Source organism: Equus przewalskii, chromosome 15 (genome assembly GCF_037783145.1).
Source record: "Equus przewalskii isolate Varuska chromosome 15, EquPr2, whole genome shotgun sequence".
Classification (NCBI taxonomy): Eukaryota; Metazoa; Chordata; class Mammalia; order Perissodactyla; family Equidae; genus Equus; species Equus przewalskii.
Window position 1 is genome coordinate 25,263,615 of NC_091845.1, and position 22,035 is coordinate 25,285,649.

At 38.3% G+C, this 22,035-nt stretch overlaps 1 protein-coding gene across 40 annotated transcripts in view; it reads left to right on the plus strand.

Moving 5' to 3' along the window:
• The window catches only part of MAGI1 (membrane associated guanylate kinase, WW and PDZ domain containing 1), a 597,869-nt gene that overhangs the window by 364,377 nt on the left and 211,457 nt on the right, over positions 1-22,035 (plus strand). The gene's annotated exons all lie outside the window — the stretch shown is intronic.

The window sequence follows — 22,035 nt, forward strand, 5'->3', positions numbered from 1 at the left end:
AGGACGGAGAGGCTGCTGCCGGCCTTGGAGGAGCTGAAACAGGGTAGGAGAGAACTTAGCTCCCTCCGCTAGAGACGGGGATCGCTGCCGTGGGTGCAGGAAGGAACGGGGGAGGGGCTGCACGACTGGGGGATTGTACAGGACTCCTGCTGCTGGTACAGTGGAAACCTGCTGACAGGGGAAAGCTTCTGTGCGTGGGGACCCCATAAAGCCAGGGCCCCGGGAGTCCAGAGAACAGAGCTGATCTGAATCCAGATCGTGTGTGAGAGAAACTGCCCCTCCCCGCCCTGGAAAACCGTGCTGGGTGCCGCCATCTTGCCGGAAGGCAGAGAGCCCAGAACGCAGGGCCCTTGACCCCCATCTAGAGGCAACAGGCTGTAACTGCAACCGAATTCTACCATCATGTGTAAAAACCGCTCCTCTACCATTCAGCAATTTATGAAAGCTCCAGACCAGAAGGAAAACAATAAAAACACAGAATTAAGTCCTGAGGACATGGAAATAGGTAAACTAAGTGAAAATGAGTTCAGAGTAGCTATAATCAAAAAACTCAATGAGGTAGAAAGAGAAACAAGCCAACGAGTTCTGGAGTTACTTCACAAAAGAGATTGAAGTTATAAAGAAGAATAAAACAGAATTACTAGAGATGAAAAACAATGGACCAGATAAAACAGAATACGGATTCCCTGAATCCCCATGTAGACACCATAGAGGAGCAAATTAGCATAATCGAAGATAGACAGGCTGAATGGCTCCAGACAGAGGAAGAAAGAGAACTAACAATTAAAAAGAATGAGGAAAATCTCCAAGAGATAGCAGATTCAATGAGGAGAAAGAATTTAAGGATCATAGGAATTCCTGAGAATGTGGAAAAGGAAAATGGAGCAGAAAGTGTGCTTGATGAAGTTATAGAAGAGAAATTCCCAAATCTAGGGATTGAGGGAGAAATGTGTGTAGAGGAAGCTTTCAGATCTCCTAGATTTGTCAATGTAAAAAGACCTACTACAAGGCATATAGTAGTAAAAATGGCAAAAATGAAAGACAAAGAAAGAATACTCAGGGCAGCAAGACAGAAGAAAATAACCTACAAAGGAACTCCTATCAGACTTTCAGCGGATTTCTCTACAGAAACCTTACAAGCTAGGAGAGAATGGAGTGACATATTCAAAACTTTAAAAGATAAAAATCTTCAGCCAAGAATACTCTGTCCAGCAAGAATATCCTTCAGATATGGGGGAGAAATTAAATCTTTTCCAGATAAACAAAAGTTAAGGGAATTTGTAACCATAAGTCCTCCACTACAAGCAATCCTCAAGAAGGCTCTCATACCTCAAAAAAAAAGGGAGAAAGGGGTCACAAACCACAGAGTAGGGAGACAGATAGATAGAACCAGAATAAGATATCAAATATTCAACTATAGCATTAGGATAAAGGTAAAGAAACTACCAAAGCAAAGATGATCTTATCACTCTAACTACAAACTCATAACACGAGTTGGAATAAGAAATGAAAATAATAATTTAGGAGCGGAAGAACAAAGGGACTAAATTAGTCTAGGCCAAGTAAGTAAGAGACCACCAGAGAATAGACTATATTATACATGAAATTCTAAATACAAACTTCAGGGTACCCACTAAACTAAAAAACAGAACAGAGCCACAAAACATAAATAAGGAAAAATCTGAGAAACCCAGCATAAGAAATTGCAGTAGTCAATGGGTAGGCTAAAGCACACAGGACGAGAAACAAAGGTAATGCAGGAAATCGAGATAATGAGCAACAGATTGACAGCATTATGTCCACATGCATCAATAATCACCCTCAATGTAAATGGATTGGACTCTCCAATAAAAAGACACCGAGTGGCAAAATGGATTAAAGAACAAGATCCAACAATTTGTTGCCTCCAGGAAACACAGCTCAGCTCCAAGGACAAACACAGGATCAGAGTGAAGGGGTGGAGGACAACACTTCAAGCTAATAGCAAGCAGAAGAAAGCAGGTGTTGCAATTCTTATATCACAAAAAACGGATTTCAAAATAAGGCAGGTAAAGAGAGACACAGAGCAACAATATATAATGACCAAAGGGATACTTCATCAAGAAGAAATAATGCTTATAAATATCTATGCACCCAACATAGGAGCACCAAAGTTCATAAAGCAACTATTAACAGACCTAAAGGAAGATGTTAAAAACAACACAGTAATAGAAGGGGACCTCAATACCTGACTCACATCAATGGACAGATCATCCAGACAGAAAATCAACAAGGAAATAGTGGAGCTAAACGAAACAGTAAAACAATTGGACTTAATAGACATATATAGATCACTTCATGCTAAAACAGTAGAATACACATTCTTCTCAAGTGCACATGGAACATTCTCAAGGATAGACCATATGTTGGGAAACAAGGCAAGCCTCTACAAATTTAAAAAAATTGAAATAATAACAAGCATCTTCTCCAATCATAATGCTGTAAGGCTAAAAATTAATTACAAGAAAAAAGCCAAGAAAGGCACAAGGATGTGGAGACTAAACAATACGCTACTGAACAAGCAATGAATCATTGAAGAAATTAAAGAAGAAATCAAAAAATACCTGGAAACAAATGAAAATGATAACATGCCATACCAACTCATATGGGATACAGTAAAAGCTGTATTAAGAGGAAAATTCATCACAATACAGGCACATCTTAACAAACAAGAAAAATCCCAAATAAGTAATCTTAAACTACACCTAACTGAACTAGAGAAAGAAGAACAAGTAAAGCCCAAAGTCAGCAGAAGGAGAGAAATAATAAAAATCAGAGCAGAAATAAATGCTATTGAAATGAAAAAGGTGGTAGAAAGGATCAATGAAACAAAGAGCTGGTTCTTTGAGAAGATAAATAAAATTGAGAAACCCCTAGCCAGACTTACAAAGAAAAAAAGGGAGAAAGCTCAAATAAACAAAATCAGAAATGAAAGAGGCGAAATAACAACAGACTCTGCAGAAATACAATGAACTATAAGAGAATACTACGAAAAACTATATGCCAACAAAATGGATAACCTAGAGGAAATGGATAAATTCTTGGACTCTTACAATCTCCCAAAGCTCACTCACGAAGAAGCAGACAATTTGAACAGACCAATCACAAGGAAAGAGATTGAAACAGCAATCAAAAACATCCCAAAGAATAAAACCCCAGGACCAGAGGGCTTTCCTGGGGAATTCTACCAAGCTTTCAGAGATGACTTAATACCTATCCTTTTCAAGCTATTCCAAAAAATTAGGCAGGCTGGAACACTTCCTAACACATTCAATGAGGCCAACATCACGCTGCTACCAAATCCTGACAAGGACACCACGAAAAAAGAGAACTACAGGCCCATATCACTGATGAACATAGATGCAAAAATTCTAAACAAAATTTTGGCAACCAGAATTCAGCAATTCATCAAAAGGATCATACATCATGATCAGGTGGGATTCATACCAGGGACACAGGGATGGTTCAACATCCGCAAATCAATCAACGTGATACACCACATCAACAAACTGAGGAATAAAAACCACATGATCATCTCAATAGATGCAGAGAAAGGATTTGACAAGATCCAACAGACATTAATGATAAAAACTCTGAACAAAATGGGCATAGAAGGGAACTACCTCAACATAATAAAGGCCATATATGACAAACCCACAGCCAACACCATACTCAATGGGCAAAAACTGAGTGCCATCCCCCTGAAAACAGGAACGAGACAAGGATGCCCTCTGTCACCACTCTTATTTAACATAGTACTGGAGGTCCTGGCCAGAGCAATCAGGCAAGAAAAAGGAATAAAAGGAATGCAAATAGGGAGGGAAGAAGTGAAACTCTCACTGTTTGCAAACGACATGATCTTATATAGAGAAAACCCCAAAGAATCCAATGGAAAACTCTTAGAAGTAATCAACAACTACAGCAAAGTTGCAGGGTATAAAATAACTTTGCATAAATCAGTAGCATTTCTATATTCTAACAATGAACTAACAGAAAAAGTACTCAAGAACACAATACCATTCACAATCGCAACAAAAAGAATAAAACACCTTGGGGTAAATTTAACTAAGGAAGTGAAGGACCTATATAATGAAAATCACAAGGCCTTTCTGAGAGAATTGGACGACAACATAAGGAGATGGAAAGACATTCCATGTACATGGATTGGAAGAATAAACATAGTTAAAATGTCCGTTCTACCTAAAGCAATCTACAGATTCAATGCTATTCCAATCAGAATCCCAATGACATTCTTCACAGAATTAGAACAAAGAATCCTAAAATTCATATGGGGCAACAAAAGACCCCGAATTGCTAAAGCAGTCCTGAGAAAAAAGAACAAAACAGGAGTCATCACAATCCCTGACTTCAAAACATACTACAAAGCTACAGTAATCAAAACAGCATGGTACTGGTACAAAAACAGGTGCACATATCAATGGAGCAGAATTGAAAGCCCAGAAATAAAACCACACATCTATGGACAGCTTATCTTTGACAAAGGAGCTGAGGGCATACAATGGAGAAAAGAAAGTCTTTTCAACAAATGGTGCTGGGAAAACTGGAAAGCCACATGTAAAAGAATGAAAATTGACCATTCTTTTTCACCATTCACCAAAATAAACTCAAAATGGATCAAAGACCTAAAGGTGAGACCTGAAACCATAAGACTTCTGGAAGAAAATGTAGGCAGTACACTCTTTGACATCAGTATTAAAAGGATCTTTTCAGACACCATGCCTTCTCAGAGAAGGGAAACAATAGAAAGAATAAACAAATGGGACTTCATCAGACTAAAGAGCTTCTTCAAGGCAAAAGAAAACAGGATTGAAACAAAAAAACAACCCACTAACTGGGAAAAAATATTTGCAAGTCATATATCTGACAAAGGCTTAATATCCATGATATATAAAGAACTCTCACAACTCAATGACAAAACATCAAACAACCCAATCAAAGAATGGGCTGGAGACATGAACAGACATTTTTCCAAAGAAGATATACTGATGGCCAATAGGCACATGAAAAGATGCTCATCATCGCTGATCATCTGGGAAATGCAAATCAAAACTACACTAAGATATCACCTTACACCCGTTAGAATGACAAAAATATCTAAAACTAATAGTAACAAATGTTGGAGAGGTTGCGGAGAAAAAGGAACCCTCATACACTGCTGGTGGGAATGCAAACTAGTGCAGCCACTATGGAAAACAGTATGGAGATTCCTCAAAAAATTAAAAATAGAACTACCACATGACCCAGCTATTCCACTACTGGGTATCTATCCAAAGATCTTGAAGTCAGCAATTCCAAAAGTCCTATGCACCCCAATGTTCATTGCAGCATTATTTACAATAGCCAAGACATGGAAGCAACCTAAGTGCCCATCAACAGATGAATGGATTAAGAAGATGTGGTATATATATACAATGGAATACTACTCAGCTGTAAAACAGAACAAAATCGTCCCATTTGCAATAACATGGATGGACCTTGAGGGAATTATGTTAAGTGAAATAAGCCAGTTAGAGAAGGACAATCTCTGTATGACTCCACTCATATGAGGAATTTAAAAATGTGGACAAAGAGAACAGATTAGCGGCTACCAGGGGAAAGGTGGTGTGGGGGGTGGGCACAAAGGGTGAAGTGGTGCACCTACAACACGAATGACAAACATTAATGTACGACTGAAATTTCACAAGATTGTAACCTATCATTAACTCAATAAAAAAAAAAGCCTAGCCTGTTAAAAGAAAAAAGAAAAAAAAAGCCTAGCCTTTTGCAGAACTGTGAAGTAACAATAATAATAGTTCTCTAGTTTTTGGATTCTTACTGTGTACTAGGTACCCTCCCGTGATGCTCGTATATATGTTGTCTCGGACTCTGGCCTCATCGAGGACACACAGACTATTAATGATCTGAACTTGAGCCCATTGGGCTCCTAATCCTTGCCTCTTTTCTATTCAATCACAAATGTTTGTTGCCTATAATGCAATCAGTATTTGTCTCATCACTTCTCCATCAGTTCTCAACTCTCTCTCCCCTTCCCTTCTACGCATGAATACAGTATTTTCCCATGTGCCCCTTGGTTTGTCTGTGGTCTGGGGACTTCTACGTGCTGACCCATCCACTTACTGCCTTCCCCTGACCTTTCCTTCCTTCTCCATCAAAACTTATTTGTTCTGCATTGGTTTCCTCTTGGGTTGTCCTTAAAGAAGCCAAGAATGAGAACAAAGAAGTGAGTGGTTCCTATTGTGGTATAGGGTTCTCCATCCTACATAATATGTTGTTTTAACAGATGACTTTAAATGTGGTGCTGCTAGAAACACCCTATATAATGGGATGTCTTGGCAACAAAGCGTGTTCTTGGGTAGGGATGAATTCTTAGGCTTTTGAATTATTTTTGTACTTTTTATAGTGTTTAACACAGTATTATATAACTAGAAAACACTTTAAATACAAGATTTTCCGTATTAAGGGGATTTTCCCCTTTGCTTGCTGTATCTCTTCTTTTTTTTTTTTTTTAAAGATTTTATTTTTTCCTTTTTCTCCCCAAAGCTCCCCAGTACATAGTTGTATATTCTTCGTTGTGGGTCTTCTAGTTGTGGCATGTGGGACGCTGCCTCAGCGTGGTTTGATGAGCAGTGCCATGTCCGCGCCCAGGATTCGAACCAACAAAACACTGGGCCGCTTGCAGCGGAGCGCGCGAACTTAACCACTGGGCCACGGGGCCAGCCCCTGCTGTATCTCTTCCTATACATAATTTCCTAGTCCACCAACTATAAGCTGGGAATATGGTTTGTGTTTCACCAAGTAACACAAAAGTCTAGTAAGGAGTTTTGTATCAAATGAAAAAATAATGGGATTAGAATAAAATACTTTTTGTTTAGATGTAATTTGGAGTTGAGTCTGGGCTCAGATAACTATAAACAAATTTTCATCCATGTGAATGTCTGGTGGGGCATTGAAAGGTCTTGAGGGAAGTAGGAAGATTCTTGGTTCTTCTGGTAACACCCACCTGATAAATGTCAGGAGCACACCCCATCAGGGTCAACCCAAAACAAAACAGCACTTCTCATTTCTACAGTGCCCCTAGGAGCACTGAAGCCACTAGTGTGGTATCTGTTACTTCTTACCAAGGAGAAGGGGGTTACCCCATCGGTGAGTTCATAGAAGGACTTGGACATTCCTGAATCAAACACTTCCTCTTCTCCTTGGGGCTAGAACATTCAGGTGTGATGGGTTTTCAGGTATGGCGGACTGGAGAGGCTGGTAGTTTCTACTGCTTAGCCATTCTGTTGGCTTGGGCAGTAACTCAGGCTTTCTGGGGCTCCATTTACTCCTTACCTTTATTGACATTTGTTGGAAGTACCTAAGCACTGAGTAGTGAGCATGGCACTTCATGAGTTAAAGGTCCTCTATTTAGATCAAGCTTCTTTCTTCCTTTCCCCCTTTCCCATCCCTTTTTAACATGACTTCTCAAGCCCAGCATTCTTCCTTTTCTCTTTTCAAGTTCTCATTAGGCTTTGGGCCTTATTTGTATGATTGTGTTTTTTACACTTTATAGACGCTTTATATAATTCTTTTTGGGGGGGAACAAGCAACTTAGATTTTCCAACATTTGTTGAGAAACAACCCAACATTAAATGCCAGGTGAGAACACAGTGAGGATTAATAATTGGATGATTTTGCCAATAATAGGCCTGCTTGAAACAGCACATTCTCTGCATATTCCCAGCATCAGCTAATTCCCCAATGTTCTTTTTCTTTGTATTTCTTATTATACATTGTTAACCATAATTTCCACTGTATATTTGCTAAGTGGCTGGAGTCATATTGGAGAAAAAAGGAAAGAAAAACTGGAAACTTAAAAAGCTCCTAACACTGGACTTGATTTGTATGTGTCTGTTAACGGATTCATATAAACATGGTTTGGCTGGTGTTCTTTGTTCTTAGGTTCTCGGGGGGTGTAGAAGAAGGGAAAGCCCTAGGACTTTAGAGTTAAGTTTAATGAGAATTGATGTAATTTATAATCTTCTTATGAAAACATGTTAGACCAACCTCACTGCTTAATAATAACATCTGCCATTCATTGAGTGCTTACTGTATCTACCAAGCACTGTGCTAAGTGATTTACAAGTTTCGTCTCTTTTAACCTCTCCAAACCCTGAGAGGCAAAGTGTTATTATCCCTGTATTATGAGTGTGACGTTGAGGTATGGAGAGCTTAGGTACATGGCTCATTCCAGGATGCACAGTTTAATAATGATGGGACCCGTACTCAAACCCACTTGTAACTGCCTCCAAGAGTTCAAACTCTTAGTTTATTTCTCTGGGTGCAGTCACCTTAAAGACTCTTGTTTTAAATTAACATATTGAATTTAAAAAAGAGTCTTCTCTTAATAACATATGGATTAGTCCTTGGCTGGGTGTAGGATACTAATATATCTATTTGGCAGCCATGTTAATTTATTTAATTGCTTTATAATTTTAGCTGACATTATTCATCAAAATTTGTTGCAATTATAAAGCAATTTCCACAGCGATTTATGTAGGGACATGGAAGTTTTCACAGTATCCTTACCATCTATTATTTATTTTTAAGAAAAGATTTTGCCAAAGTTTAGCTTCCCGAGAATCATTTAAGTCAAGAGAATGAAGTACAATATATTTTTAAAGAAATCTCCTTGTATCAAATGTGTTCAATAAAAATATGCACAAATAAATTTTCTGGCTTCTCTAATGGATTATGTACATTTATGCTAAGATCCAAGTAAGGATAATTCACCAATTATGCTCTGATGGGCTTACCTAAGGTCCTTATGAAATGAGCTACCCCAAATGATTACCTTAAAGTTGAACAGCAAGAAAATGTCACTTGTGTTATTTCAACCATAATATGAATAAAGTAGGCTTATTAACCACTCAGTGACATATCTTCCTATTGCATTTAAAATTAACCAATTATACCTCCCTATTTTTAGGAAATACATTCTAATGTATTTAGGGGTAAAGGGCCATGGTAACCACAACTCACTCTTGAAAGGCTACAAAACATTAAAAATGGTTAAAAATACATTACGTGTTGGGAGAGGGAAAGAGAGAACAAGTAACAAGCCAGGAGTTAAAATGTTAATAATAGGTGAATCTAGGTAAATAGTATTACAGCATTCTTTCTACTACTCTTATTCTAGCAACTTTCTGTAAGTTTCAAATTCTTTCCCAATAAAGTATTTTAAAGATAATCCCATACCAAACCAAAAAAAATTAAAAAGCAACCAATTTAGTTTTTGGAAAAGGGGATTAAATGTGTTGTATTTTTGTTTTTCCCCCTTATTGATATCAGTGTTTTTAGCCTAGAATTGAAATTTTGTTGGTACTGTGATAGATCCTGTCAATTAAAATAGAGAGAGACTAGCCTGAAAGACATTGTGCACACATGAAAATAAAAATCTAACATGAAATACCAAGTATATGCTAAGTGTTTTAATTATAGTTTCTCATGTAATCCTTGTAGAAATCCTATGAAGTAAGTAGTTATTCTCATTTACAGATGAGAAACTGAGGCTTAGTGAGGTTAAGTGACTAGACTCACAACTGTGGAATAGGATGGGAACCTAGGCAGTCAAGATGGATACTCAAGCTCCCACTAGGAACCACTACATTTTGTTTGCTCAGACTGTGTATGCGTCATCTATATGTATAGATACATATATACATACTGAATATATTTAGAATATAAGTTAGGAAAAATTATTTTAAATGGATCCTAAATATCTGCTAATGGGATTCTAGATGAATATAAAAAATAACAATTATCATTATGAACACATATTGAGCACTTGCCATGTGCTAGGTTTTATTCTATATTAGCGTAATAACTCTTTTCATCCTCACAATAGTCTTTGATGTAGATGCTATTACTTTCCATGTTCAAGGAAACTGAGGAACAAAAAAAATAACTTGCTCAAGATTTCACAGCTAATAAGCAGTAAAGCTATGCTGTTGTTCCAGAAGTTTCCCTCTTTTTTTTTTTTTATTTTTTTTCTTTTTCTGAGGAATAGTTGTCCTGAGCTAACATCTGTGCCAATCTTCCTCTATTTTATATGTGGGTTACTGCCACAGCATGGCTGACAAGTGGTGTAGGTCTGCGCCCAGGATCCAAGCCTGCGAACCTGGGCTGCTGAAGTAGAGTGTGCCGAATTTAACCACTACGCCATGGGGCCAGCCCCTAGAAGTTTCCCTCTTAACCAGTGGCTCACACTGCCTACTGCTCTAGGCAGTGCCTACTGCCTACTGCTCTATACTGCCTATAGCTCTAGAGAAAATCTGGGGGACAAAAAGGGAAAAAGAATCACTAGTTAAACATATTCCTTTTCTTGGGTGAGGGGAGCCATGTCTTTTGTTATTATCTCCAATACATTTACTTCCCACTCTTAGATTCTCTCAATGCCACCACATTATACAACTCCAGGGGGCACTATTCAGTTTATAATCTATGTGAATGGTACCTTTGGTGGTGGGCAGCACCCTGACTGTACAGCTTTATGGAGTGGCTGAGTTCCAGTAGCAGATACTCAGCTAGACATTAAGCCTATAAGAGAATCAAATCGCCATTCATTTGGGAGGTACGTATCTCAACTGTGGAAATATGGTGAAGTGGTGCCTTACTCCAATGAGGATAATATCCTTTGGATCCTTGATCACCAGAAGCCTAATCCAATCCAGTTACAAGGTCTCTCCATTCTTGATTCAGCTAGTTAAATGATGGAGACAGTACTAAAATTGGATCTTATTGGGTAGTAACTGTTATTACTTTCATTTTTCCTTCCATCAATCAGTTGATCCATCTACTCATCCAGCTCTTCTTCACTTATTCGATTTATCTGTCCATTCAACAAACACGTATTGAACACCACTGTGAGCTGGTCACAGTATTAGCTGTTCAGCATTTAGGGGTAAGCTGTTACATTTCCTGCTCTCAGGGAGTTCCCAGTATAGTGGGGAGGACACACAAGAGGGAGGTATAACAGAGTGAGGTAAATCCCATCATGGGTTGAGCCCAGGACTATATGATGTACAAGAATGGGCACCAAGCCTAGTCTTGAGACCAATCAATCAATGTGACCAGGAAGTGAAATAAACACCAAAGGAAAGGCAAAAGAAAATGCAGTGGAACCTCTTTCCCAGGGGAAATTGGGAAACATCTACTCGTGTGACCTTGGGCAAGTGACTCTACTTAATATCTGTAGGTCTAATTCCTCTTTAAAAAGGAATCTGTTTATTAGGGGGTATGAAAGGCACATTAAGCATCCTAATCTCCAAGGCCCAGTCCCAAGATAATGTAGTCCTACGGATGGTGCCCACTCCTTAGGACCTCTTAGGCATTGAGTGACCACTTCTGTTTTTGAGTCCCCTGAAATATTTAAAAACAACAACAAAAACCAATGCTGAAGCAAAAGTGAGGACATGGTTTTAATGTTCGCATTTAATTAATGCTTTTAACATACACATAGCAATGCAGTTTAATTGTGCTATTCACTAATTGCAAGATGTGTAAAATATTAATTCAAGGTACGCTAAAGGCAGTGTTATCTAACAATAGACCCCAAGTTTAAATATCTTTCATTCCTTTTAGTGTATCTTTGTAACTGTAGATATAACTTTATTTGAAGAGAACAACAAAAGTCTAAATTTGAGGCCCTTCATGAACAGGAGACCTGGGTCAAGTGACCTTCTTGCCCCTTCCCCTCCTCAGCAACCTCAGTCTGTGTGGGACGCAATGCGATGATGACTCCTTCGGACCAGCGCTTGGCTGTTTCAGATCCAGGTTCAGTTGCTTGTTAAAGGACGAAGCCTAAGCAGGGTAGGTACAGTTAGCTAGGGACTATCAAAACAAGCAAGATGGGCCCTACTGGAACCCCAGTCTTCCCAGGGCACATCCCTCTCATTGTACATCTCATCATTCCTGTCATAAGAAGGAAAACTGTATTCTTTGGGCCATTTCTTCTGAAGTTACCATATTTCCAGTGGGGTGTTTCTCCTCTCTCATGACCTGTCTGTTAGAAGTGGGGCAATACTGTTGTCTTAAGTGCTTTGCTTTGAAAAGTGAGACAAAATTTGGTGATACTAGAAAAGAAGTCATTTTCAAGGTCAGCAAGCTGCTGACGTGTCAAAGATTTATTACTTTGGCTTTCTAATCATTGCTGTACATAGATGAACTTGACATTTTTCTCCTTTCCCATCTCATAAGATAGGATCATTACAGGCAGACCTTACAGGATTGTTAGGAGTTACAACTGCTGTATTCTAGTTTTCATCGTCAGTTGATTTGAGGGTTACACATTTCTTATTTCCATCTCTCAAAGGAAATTCAGCCTAAGTTCTGACAGTGTTGCCTGTGTGGCTGCTGCCAATTCTGGAGATCTTCGTGTTTTTTTCCCCAGTGGATAGAATTTTGTGGCTAATGCAGGTTTGATTGAATTTCATGTTTGCTGCTCAGTCTGGTCCTCCCATTGGCCACCTTTTGAAAGGTGGGCATTCAGCATCCTGCATTACGTTAAATTAGACACTCCAGGCAAATCCACCGCAGTCTGGGATCTTGTGAAGGAATTTTGTGCCTTCTTAGTTCCCTGTAGATGTGGATCATTTACAAATTAAGAAACAAACTGTCAGATATAACTAAAAAATATGGTGTCTCTGAGGAACATTGAGTAGTTGAAAAAAAATAGCTTGTTGATGTAATACTTGTTGTTTTGTTCTGAATTCATATTATATGCTTTAGAGGCCTGGCCTGGCACATCAACCTTCTTTCTCCCTTCCTTTATTTCCTCCCTCCTACTCTCCTTCCCTCCCTCCATTTCCTTCCCTTTCTCTTTCTTTCCTTTCCTTCCACTACAGACTGATCCATTTCTTCCCCTTGTTCCAGACTCTGGCAGTGTAGCATAACAGTTATGACAGTTAACAGGAGCTAGGCACATTTGGGTTCTAAGAGAACCCAATTTTTTTTAATTAAGGTATAAAATACATATAATAAGTTATATAAATCTTGAATGCATAGCTTAATGAATTTCTACACACACACCTGCACAAGCAAGCATATACACGTACACACATGTACATTCATATAACCATTACCCAGATCAATACACACAACACTTTGAGCATTCTAGCAGGCTCTCTCTTGTCTCCTTCCATTGAATACTTCCCCTCCCTCCCAGAGGTAACCATGATTCTGACTACACCCTAGATTAATTTTGCATGTTCTTGAATTTCATATAAATGAAATCATACAATAGGTATTCTTTTTTCCTAACTTCTGCTAACATTACTTCTGTGAGATTCTTCGATATTGTTTGCATGTAGAGCAGTTTGACCTTTTTTTTTATTGCTTTGTCGTCTTACATTGTATGAATATACCATGAACTATTTATCCATTCTTCTGCTGATTTGAATTGTCTCCAGCTTTTAGCTAATGCTAAGAACATTCTTAGACAAGTGGACAGATGTACTCAATTCCCACCTGGGAGTAGGATTGCTGTACCACAGGGGAGGCATATGTTGAGCTGTAACAGATAGTGCCAAACAGTTTCCAAAGTGATTGCACCAATTTGCACTCACACCTACACTGTGCGTGAGTTCCAATTGCTCCACATCCTCACCAACATTCACTATTGTCAGTCTTGTTGATTTTGCATCATCCTGGTGGATGTAGGGTAGTATCTCATTACGATTTTAATTTGCATTTTCCTGGCGTAGAATGATAGTGAGCACCTTTTCTAATGCTTATTGTCTATTTGGATATCCTTTTTTGTGAAGTTCCTGTCCAAGTCTTTTCCCGTTTTTCCTTTTAATTGAGTTGTTTGTCTTTTTCTTGCTGATTTGTAGACAGAGCTGGGTTTTAAATTCCAGCTCTGCTGCTTATTAGCTGTGCTTGGACAGGTTGCCTAACCTTTTTGAGCTTCATCTATAGGATGGGGCCAGGAATAGTTGCTTTATAGATTGTGGTGAGAATAGTGTGGAGAAGTTTATGTTAATCACCAAGCATAGTTCCAAGCACAAAGAAGGCATGGGTGAATAGCATCTAAACAAAAAAAAAATTCCATTTTCATATCAGAGGGACAGCCCATTAAGACACTCGAGTATTTTTTTCTGTCTTCTCTTTCACTATGTCCTCTTCTCTTTCTTATACTCGTAGTACAAAAGGAAAGACAGTGGCCACGCGCATTTACACCATAGGCCAAAGTGACTGCTTTCTTACAAAGAAACACTAGAAGTCATACTTATTCTTCTGAGAATTTTGTCCTTGCAACTGGGACAAATGAGAACCAGAATAGAGGTTCTGAAAAGGAGAGAACAAGAGAAAATGTAGATAGGACTCAATTAAAGAAATCTACCAGGGGCTGGCCTGGTGGCCGAGTGGCTAAGTTTGCGTGCTCTGCTTCGGTGGCCCAGGGTTACGCGAGTTCAGATCCTGGGCGCAGACCTGGCACTGCTCATCAAGCCATGCTGAGGTGGCGTCCCACATAGCACAACCAGAAGGACCTACAACTAGAATATACAACTATGTACTGGGGGACTTTGGAGAGAAGAAGACAAAAAAAGAAGATTGACCACAGATGTTAGCTCAGGTGCCAATCTTTAAAAAAAATAAATAAATCTACCTGCCCTGGGTAGTGGTGGGGAGTTTGTCTTTTATTTCCTCTTCCTCCCTTGTGAGTTAGCTTCTCTGAGACTTAGTTTCCTCATTTGCAAAATGGGAAGGACAATACCTCCCTTAAAGAGTTGTGTGAGGCCTTGCGCATGCTTGGTCAATAAGCACTTCCCATCTGGGAGATACTGGTGGTGATGATGTTGAAGATACTACTTCTTTTAACAGACATGTTGCCAGCCCAAGTGAAAAGCTGCTCAGAGGCAGAGGCAATAGCAGTTTCAGGGAGTAGTGTGACCTGCACAGGAGGTGGGAAGGTCAGAAAGGAGCAAAGAATCCTCTGATCTAGTAGGAACCGGTGTAGGATGTCATTTGTACACTAGATTCATGTGTGCTGGAGATGACCTGGGCATCCCAAACCATATTCCGATGAGTTATGTTACTGTGATTATATATCTCTAAAATATATAGAATCAGAACAGAAACAATCATAGTAGGGGCACAGGCAGTTACTGGAACTTGCCTTAGGTACCTATATTATCTGATGAGTAGAAATGCACACTCTATGTCTATTTCCATGACAACTATTTAGTGAGCAGAGTGGAGTGAGGCAGAGGAGGAGGAAAGGGTCTTTTCAATTTAACCACCCTGCTACATCGGAGGACCTGCTAGACTTCTTCTCTGTGTTGTGGGTGAAAATAGGCTTTATTGCAGAGTTTGGTCTCTGTAATTCTGCGACCAAAATACTTGATGTTTATTACAGCAATTACAGTTGAGATAAATCTGTTATATAACTAACCCATCATCGAGGCCAAGTTGGACAATTTATATTTTACTAACATGAGGCACCCTGATGGGCTTATTCACATGGTAGGTGCATATTGTAGACTTACTTGTTCTCTCCTCCTCATTAACTCTGATCTGCTGAAAGCTCTTCAGCATGCTCTAAAGGTAGGAGGCACCCCTACAAGGGTCTAGTTGGCCTACAAGGGCTAGTTTTTCTTTTATTGCCAACTCTTGGGCTCTCCATCGCTGAGTCTTTGTATATCTCCAGGATGAGCATTCCCTCCAGTGGTACGTGGCCATCAAGAACACAGTTGCCTTTCACATCACACTCCCTGGCACGTATCAAATCTGTACTTCATGCCCCTTTTATTTATTCATTGTGATAGATTTATTCAGAAACCCATTTGGTTGGTATATGAGGGTAGCGAGAAGTTCTAACATGCACATGGTGAATATACTTTTGAGTCCTAATTTGTGTCCCGAAGCCAGTGAGAGTCAAAGACAAGATGATACTGTAGGTTCAATGTAGGTTGCACAGTTTTAAAGACAGAGGGATGTGGTCTCGTAAAACAGGTCATTTGTAGAGAGATCTAGTCATACAAATTTAAAGAGTCAATTTTGACAATATCTCTTGTGCAGTAAAAGTCTGAAGTTCCTGGAACTTTCATCTTTGATAGTGCCATTGCAGAATCATTCTTCTCTCATTAGCTATCTTGAATTGCATATTTGTATTGTATGAGCCATTTTCGGGCATAACAGCTGGAAGCTTGCTTTTGCTCCATTGTCTTGGAAAACCTATAAAAATGTTCATTTGACTACCATCTAAGAAGATGGTCATCTTTCACACCTTGAAGAGAAGTAATGCTAGAATAGTGACACTTTAAGGTAAATGTTCCATGTCTATTCTGTTCCCATTTCTTGTTGAAATTTACAGCCATAGGAATTCTGTTTATTCCCCATTTGGTGTTTAGTTCCCCAGTTGACTGACAAAAGCCAGAGAATTGTCAATGGAGTCGTTTCTTCATGAAGAGATCACTTCCTCACATTTCTTGGCAATCTAAGTTAAAATCTAGCTGGAAAATAGCATCTCAAGCTGGCCTTTTTTCTTTTTTATAGTGGAAATCAAAGGTTATAAGGAAAATACCCATCGTTTTGGGTATATAAATACCCAAAGTGAAGTGATTTATCATTTGTCTTTGACATAGGAAAGTCATCATATTCCATAAGCCACGAAAAAAATTAACAATAGCAACTTCAATATCAATCTTCTGTTTTATGTTATATTCAGGCCCCTTGGTCAATTTAAAAAGCATCAGAGGGGCCAGCCCGGTGGTGTAGTAGTTAAGTTCATGCGCTCCGCTTTGGTGGCCCCAGGTTTGCAGGTTTGGATCCTGGGCACAGACCTAGCACTGCTTGTCAAGTCATGCTATGGGGACATCCCAGAAGAAATAGAGGAAGATTGGCACAGATGTTAGCTCAGTGACAATCTTCCTCAAGCAAAAAGAGGAAGGTTGGCAAGAGATGTTAGCTCAGGGCCAATCTTCTTCACAAATAAATAAATAGCATCAGATATATTGAGGCACTTTTGTTTTCTTTCCTAACCAACAATATTTTCCTTAATAACCAAAAATTTGCTATTTTTAAAATAATCATTATAAACTAATGTCAATATCTAACTAAACATCATTTTTCAGGCATAACTTTGTTGTAAAATCTAAACAACATGGCTTAAAATGTTAGTATTTGAGACCGTTTTTCACTTTTATCAGTGTCTCCCTTGTTCATATAACTTTATTTCTTTGTTCTCGGATATATATTTTTTCTGCATTTGAATGTTGTTGAATATAGATATACATATTTAATGTAGTAGTTTTCTTTTTTCCCCGAAAGATATTATTTCAAAGATGTATCTTATAATTAATGACAGCTTAGAACTAAGAAAATTTTGGTATTATAAAAATTACAAGGCTGTTCCTATTTGTTACTTCTGCTCTAACTTTGTCTTGAGGCTTGCAAATTAAGTATTTAGACTTTAGTTCTTAGAGATTTTTGCCTACAATTAGAAGACGTTGCCATTAGGTGGCAATAATGCCTCCCTCTCACCTTCTCTCCATGGTTCAGTCAACCAGACAGAACATTTTTTCCAAATCATCAGTGACTAATTTTTTCATTCCAAATAATTATCAATTTTTCTATTATGTAAGCAATACATATGAATTTTTTAATTAAAAATAAAAGCATCACAGTGAATTTCAATATCCTCTTTGACTATCCCACCCTCATGCTTTCTTCTTTCCTCTTCCCCAAAGGTAACCATAGATCATCATTTTAAAATATTCCTCTGAGATCTTTTTCTAATCATTCATACATATGTATGAACCTATAGAAAACAGATAGTATATAGTAGAGAGAGAATGTGTGTTTTGATTAACATAAAGGGTGCCAAATTCTTCTTTGAAGGCTTGGTAAAATCTATCAATAAAACCTTCTGGCCTGGGACATGTTTTTTCCAAATAGAAGCTGGGAAAAGGGAGAGAGGCACTCATTCTTTAACTTGGTTTCATTTTAGTTACAGTCATTGCTCTACTCAGGATTCCTACAGCTTCTTCAGGTAGTTTCATTAATTTATTACCCTAGAAAATGATGCATTCTTTCTAGATTTTGAAGTTAACTGGTATAAAGTTGTACATGGTATTCTCTTATGCATGAAAAGAAATCTCTTGTATATTTGTAATGACTCCTTTCTTGTTCTAAAGAAACTGTGATTTCTCCTTCCCCCACCCATTTGTCATATTTGTCAAAGGCTTTTCAATTTTATTATAAAGTTCTTTCATAGAAATAGCTTTTTCTCTTGATTGTTTTTCTTTATTGCCTACAGTTACTGATCTATATTTCTACCTTAATTTTATTATTCCCTCTTTCTACATTTTAAAAACAACTTATGGAATATAATTCACATATGATACGATTCACTCATTTTTAAAAATTCACTGTTTTTTAGTGCATTCACAAGGTTGTACAACTGTCACCACAGTGTTATTTTAGAATGTTTTCATCACCCCTAAAAGAATCCTGTACCCATTAATAGTCATACCTCATTTCCCCCCAATTCCCATAGTTCTAGGTAACTACTAATCTACTTTCTTCCTATAAATTTGCTTGTTCTGGATATTTCGTATCAATAGAATCATGCAGTATGTAGCATTTTGTGTCAGGCTTCCTTAACTTAGCATAATGCTTTCAAGGGTCATTTGTGTTGTAGCAGGTACCAGTACTTCATCTCTTTTTATTGCTAAATAATATTCCATTGTATAGATATACCATATTGTTTATTCGTTTCTTAGTTGATGGACATTTGGGTTGTTTCCACTTTTTGACTACTATGAATAATGTTTCTAGGAACATTCATGTACAAGTTTTTGTGTGGACATATGTTTTCATTTCTCTTAGCTATATACCTAAGAGTAGAGTTGCTAGTCCTCGCCAATATTTGACTTTTTAATGATCGCCATCCTGGTGAGTATGAAGTGGTATCTCATTTTGGTTTTCATTTGCCTTCCCCTAATGCCCAATGATGTTGCACGTCTTCTCATATGCTTTTTGGCCACCTGTGTATTGTGTTTGGAGAAATGTCTCTTCAAGTCCTTTGCCCATTTTTCAATTGTATTTGTCTTTTATTGTTGAGTTGTAAGTCTTTACATGTATATTCTAGATACAAATCCCTTATCAGATATATGATTCACGAATATTCTCTTCCATCCTGTGGATTGTGATTTCACTTTATTGGTAGTATTTTTTTCAGCATAAAACCGTTAGATTTTGATGTCATATAATTTATCTATTTTTTTCTTTTGTTGCCTGTGTTTTTGGTGTCATTGTCTAACCCAAGGTCATTTTTACTCCTGTGTTTTTCTTCTGAGAGTTTTATAGTTTTAAGTCTTACATGTAGGTCTGTGATCCCTTTTGAGTTAATTTTTGTGTATAGTATGAAGTAGGTTTCCAACTTCATTCATTTATATGTGAATATCCAATTGTCTCTGCACTATTTGCTGACTTGTCCACTTTTTTAAATTTAGTTTACTTCATGTTTACTTTTATAGCTTCATGAGTAGAAAGCATAATTCATTTATTGTCTATCTCTGTTATTCTCTAATAAATGCATTTAAGGCTATAATTTCCTTCTGTGTAGGAATTTGGGTACATCCCACATATTTTATCTTATTATTGTTAATTTTTGCCCTTTTTTCTAATTTCTATTTTTATTGCATTTTACTCCGTGAATGTGACCTGTATTATGTCAATATAATTTTATCCAAAGGACATTTCTATTAAAAAATACTAACTCATAAAGGCTTTTTTCCAACCCTATTGATGTATTAGACCTCTTTATTACATCCAACAGTGCTGGGTACTTGGTATGTGCTCAATAAACATTTGTGGAAAGGCATTTGCAGACTAAGCTTTTAGAGGAAATCCCCACCTGCGAGTTAGCAGGGATTGAGGTGGCAGTGATAACTAACACTACTGAGCACTTTTCTCTGTGCCAGGAACTCATCTAAGTTCCTTGCCCAGTATTTACTCACTTAGTTGCCATAGCAATCCTATGAGGCCAGAACTCTTTATTCCCATTTTACAGATAAGAGAAAGTGGAGGTGTTGCAGGTTAAAGTCTCTTACCCAATGATTCACACCAAGAATCAGAGGTGGATTTTGAACCCAGCTAGTCTGGCCCCAGATCCCACTCTTATAACCACTGCACTTTACTGCCTCCCAAGTGGTCACTTTTCCGTAATATTTAATTGGTCTGATTCTTAATCATTTCTCTAATTGCTTTGAATGTGTTCACTGAAGGAAATTCTTGGCCCTTTTCACATAGTTGTTTGTTAAAAATTGCTAATATAGTGCCTACACTTCATTGCCACTCTAAACTGTGCCCTCAAGACACTGCATTGCTCAACCTTAAGATTTAGCAGTCAAGCACCCATGAAGGAAGGCTAGCCCAGGATCTGTTGGTTTTAATTTTGTGTGTGTGACAAAAGAGAATTCAGAAGAAATGCAATTAAGCATCTCTCCTGGCTTTTGCTGGAGACCACACAAGCTCACAGAGCCTCAATTTTAAGATCAAGTGTGTACTCTGATAACCAAGTAGATTTTCATGGAATCTTTTTCTTGTGCTTCACTTATACATAGAGAAAACTGGTCTTTGGAGCTATGATTGAGAATAATTCATTATTGCTAGGGATATTTCCAAACAAAATGAGGGCTATTTTTCTCCCCATATTGAAGATTAGAAAGCTACATCCTTGAATAGTTATTGAATAAAAGTTCCCTTCTTTCTTTCATAAAGAGAATGGCTTTTGTATTTTTGTTCCCTTCGGTGTAGTCTCTATGGAGCTTCCTTGTGAAAGAGCAATTTAATTTGTACCGCACAATCATTTTCTTGTGGAAAACTAATAAAATACAAATTCCATTTTTCAGCATTAGGTTGTGGCTAAAGGCTTTTGAAAGTTTTATGCAGAATCTGCTTTCCTTTTTCTCTTCTCTTTTTTGATGAAGATTGAGAGGGGAAATGATGTAAGTGCTCACATGTATTATGTACATGGTTGATCAAGAAATTATTCCCTTAAGTTTATTGTTTCTCTCAAATCAAAAATGTAAGCTGATACTTCACATTCAGCTCTTAAGGCCTTGTCGCCTTCCTAAAAGTAGACGTGAAACAACAACAAGGCAAACAGATCTGTTTTTCTTTGAAGGCATCTCGTTTACTTTTTCTGACAGGTCGAGTGACATCCGGGGTATGCATTTCGCTAACTGAAACCCTGGGAGCTGTTCCAGTTTGCAGGTCCCTGCAAGAACAGAGGATGGGGGCTTGCATTTTTGGGGGATATTTTACAGAGAAATAAAGTCATGATGATATGCTAGTAATCAGAGGTGACATTTAGTGAGCACCTTTTTTGTATGGTGACTGTGCTCGGCCCCTGGCATGTATTATGCTCAGAACACGTTCCACTTTTTACACATGGAGGGACAGGCACAGCCCTGGCAAGTAACTTATTTGCACTCACACAGCAGTGAAGTGGAGAGACAGGGTTAGAATCCAGTGAGTCTGACTTCGGAGGCGAGTCTTTTGACTAGCGTGAGTGACCAGGACAAGGAGCATTAGAAATGCAGTCCTTCCGCACCCTGGATTATTCAGACGGACAGACTGTTTACTGAGTAGCAAATGGGAAGGAACACATTTTGTTTTCTCCTCTGCTGTGAAATCCAGCGGATATTGCACTCCAGGGAAAGATCTCTGTTACCTTGTTATTTGAAGGCTTAGCTGCCCTGTCACCTTTTTCTCCCTCATCTTTAACACTGCTTTCCCATCACTTGAAAGCTGGTCCTCCCCCCATTTTGAATCTAGATTCTGCACTGTCCTCCTCCCTACCCCCCACAGGGAGAAATATCCCTTGCTTCCTTCCTCTACTTTTCCTGTTTTCTTGTCATTCTTCACCTCAGAGCATCTTCCAGCCCCTTTATCTCCTCATGTCCAAATTGTAATGGATTCCTGGAGGAT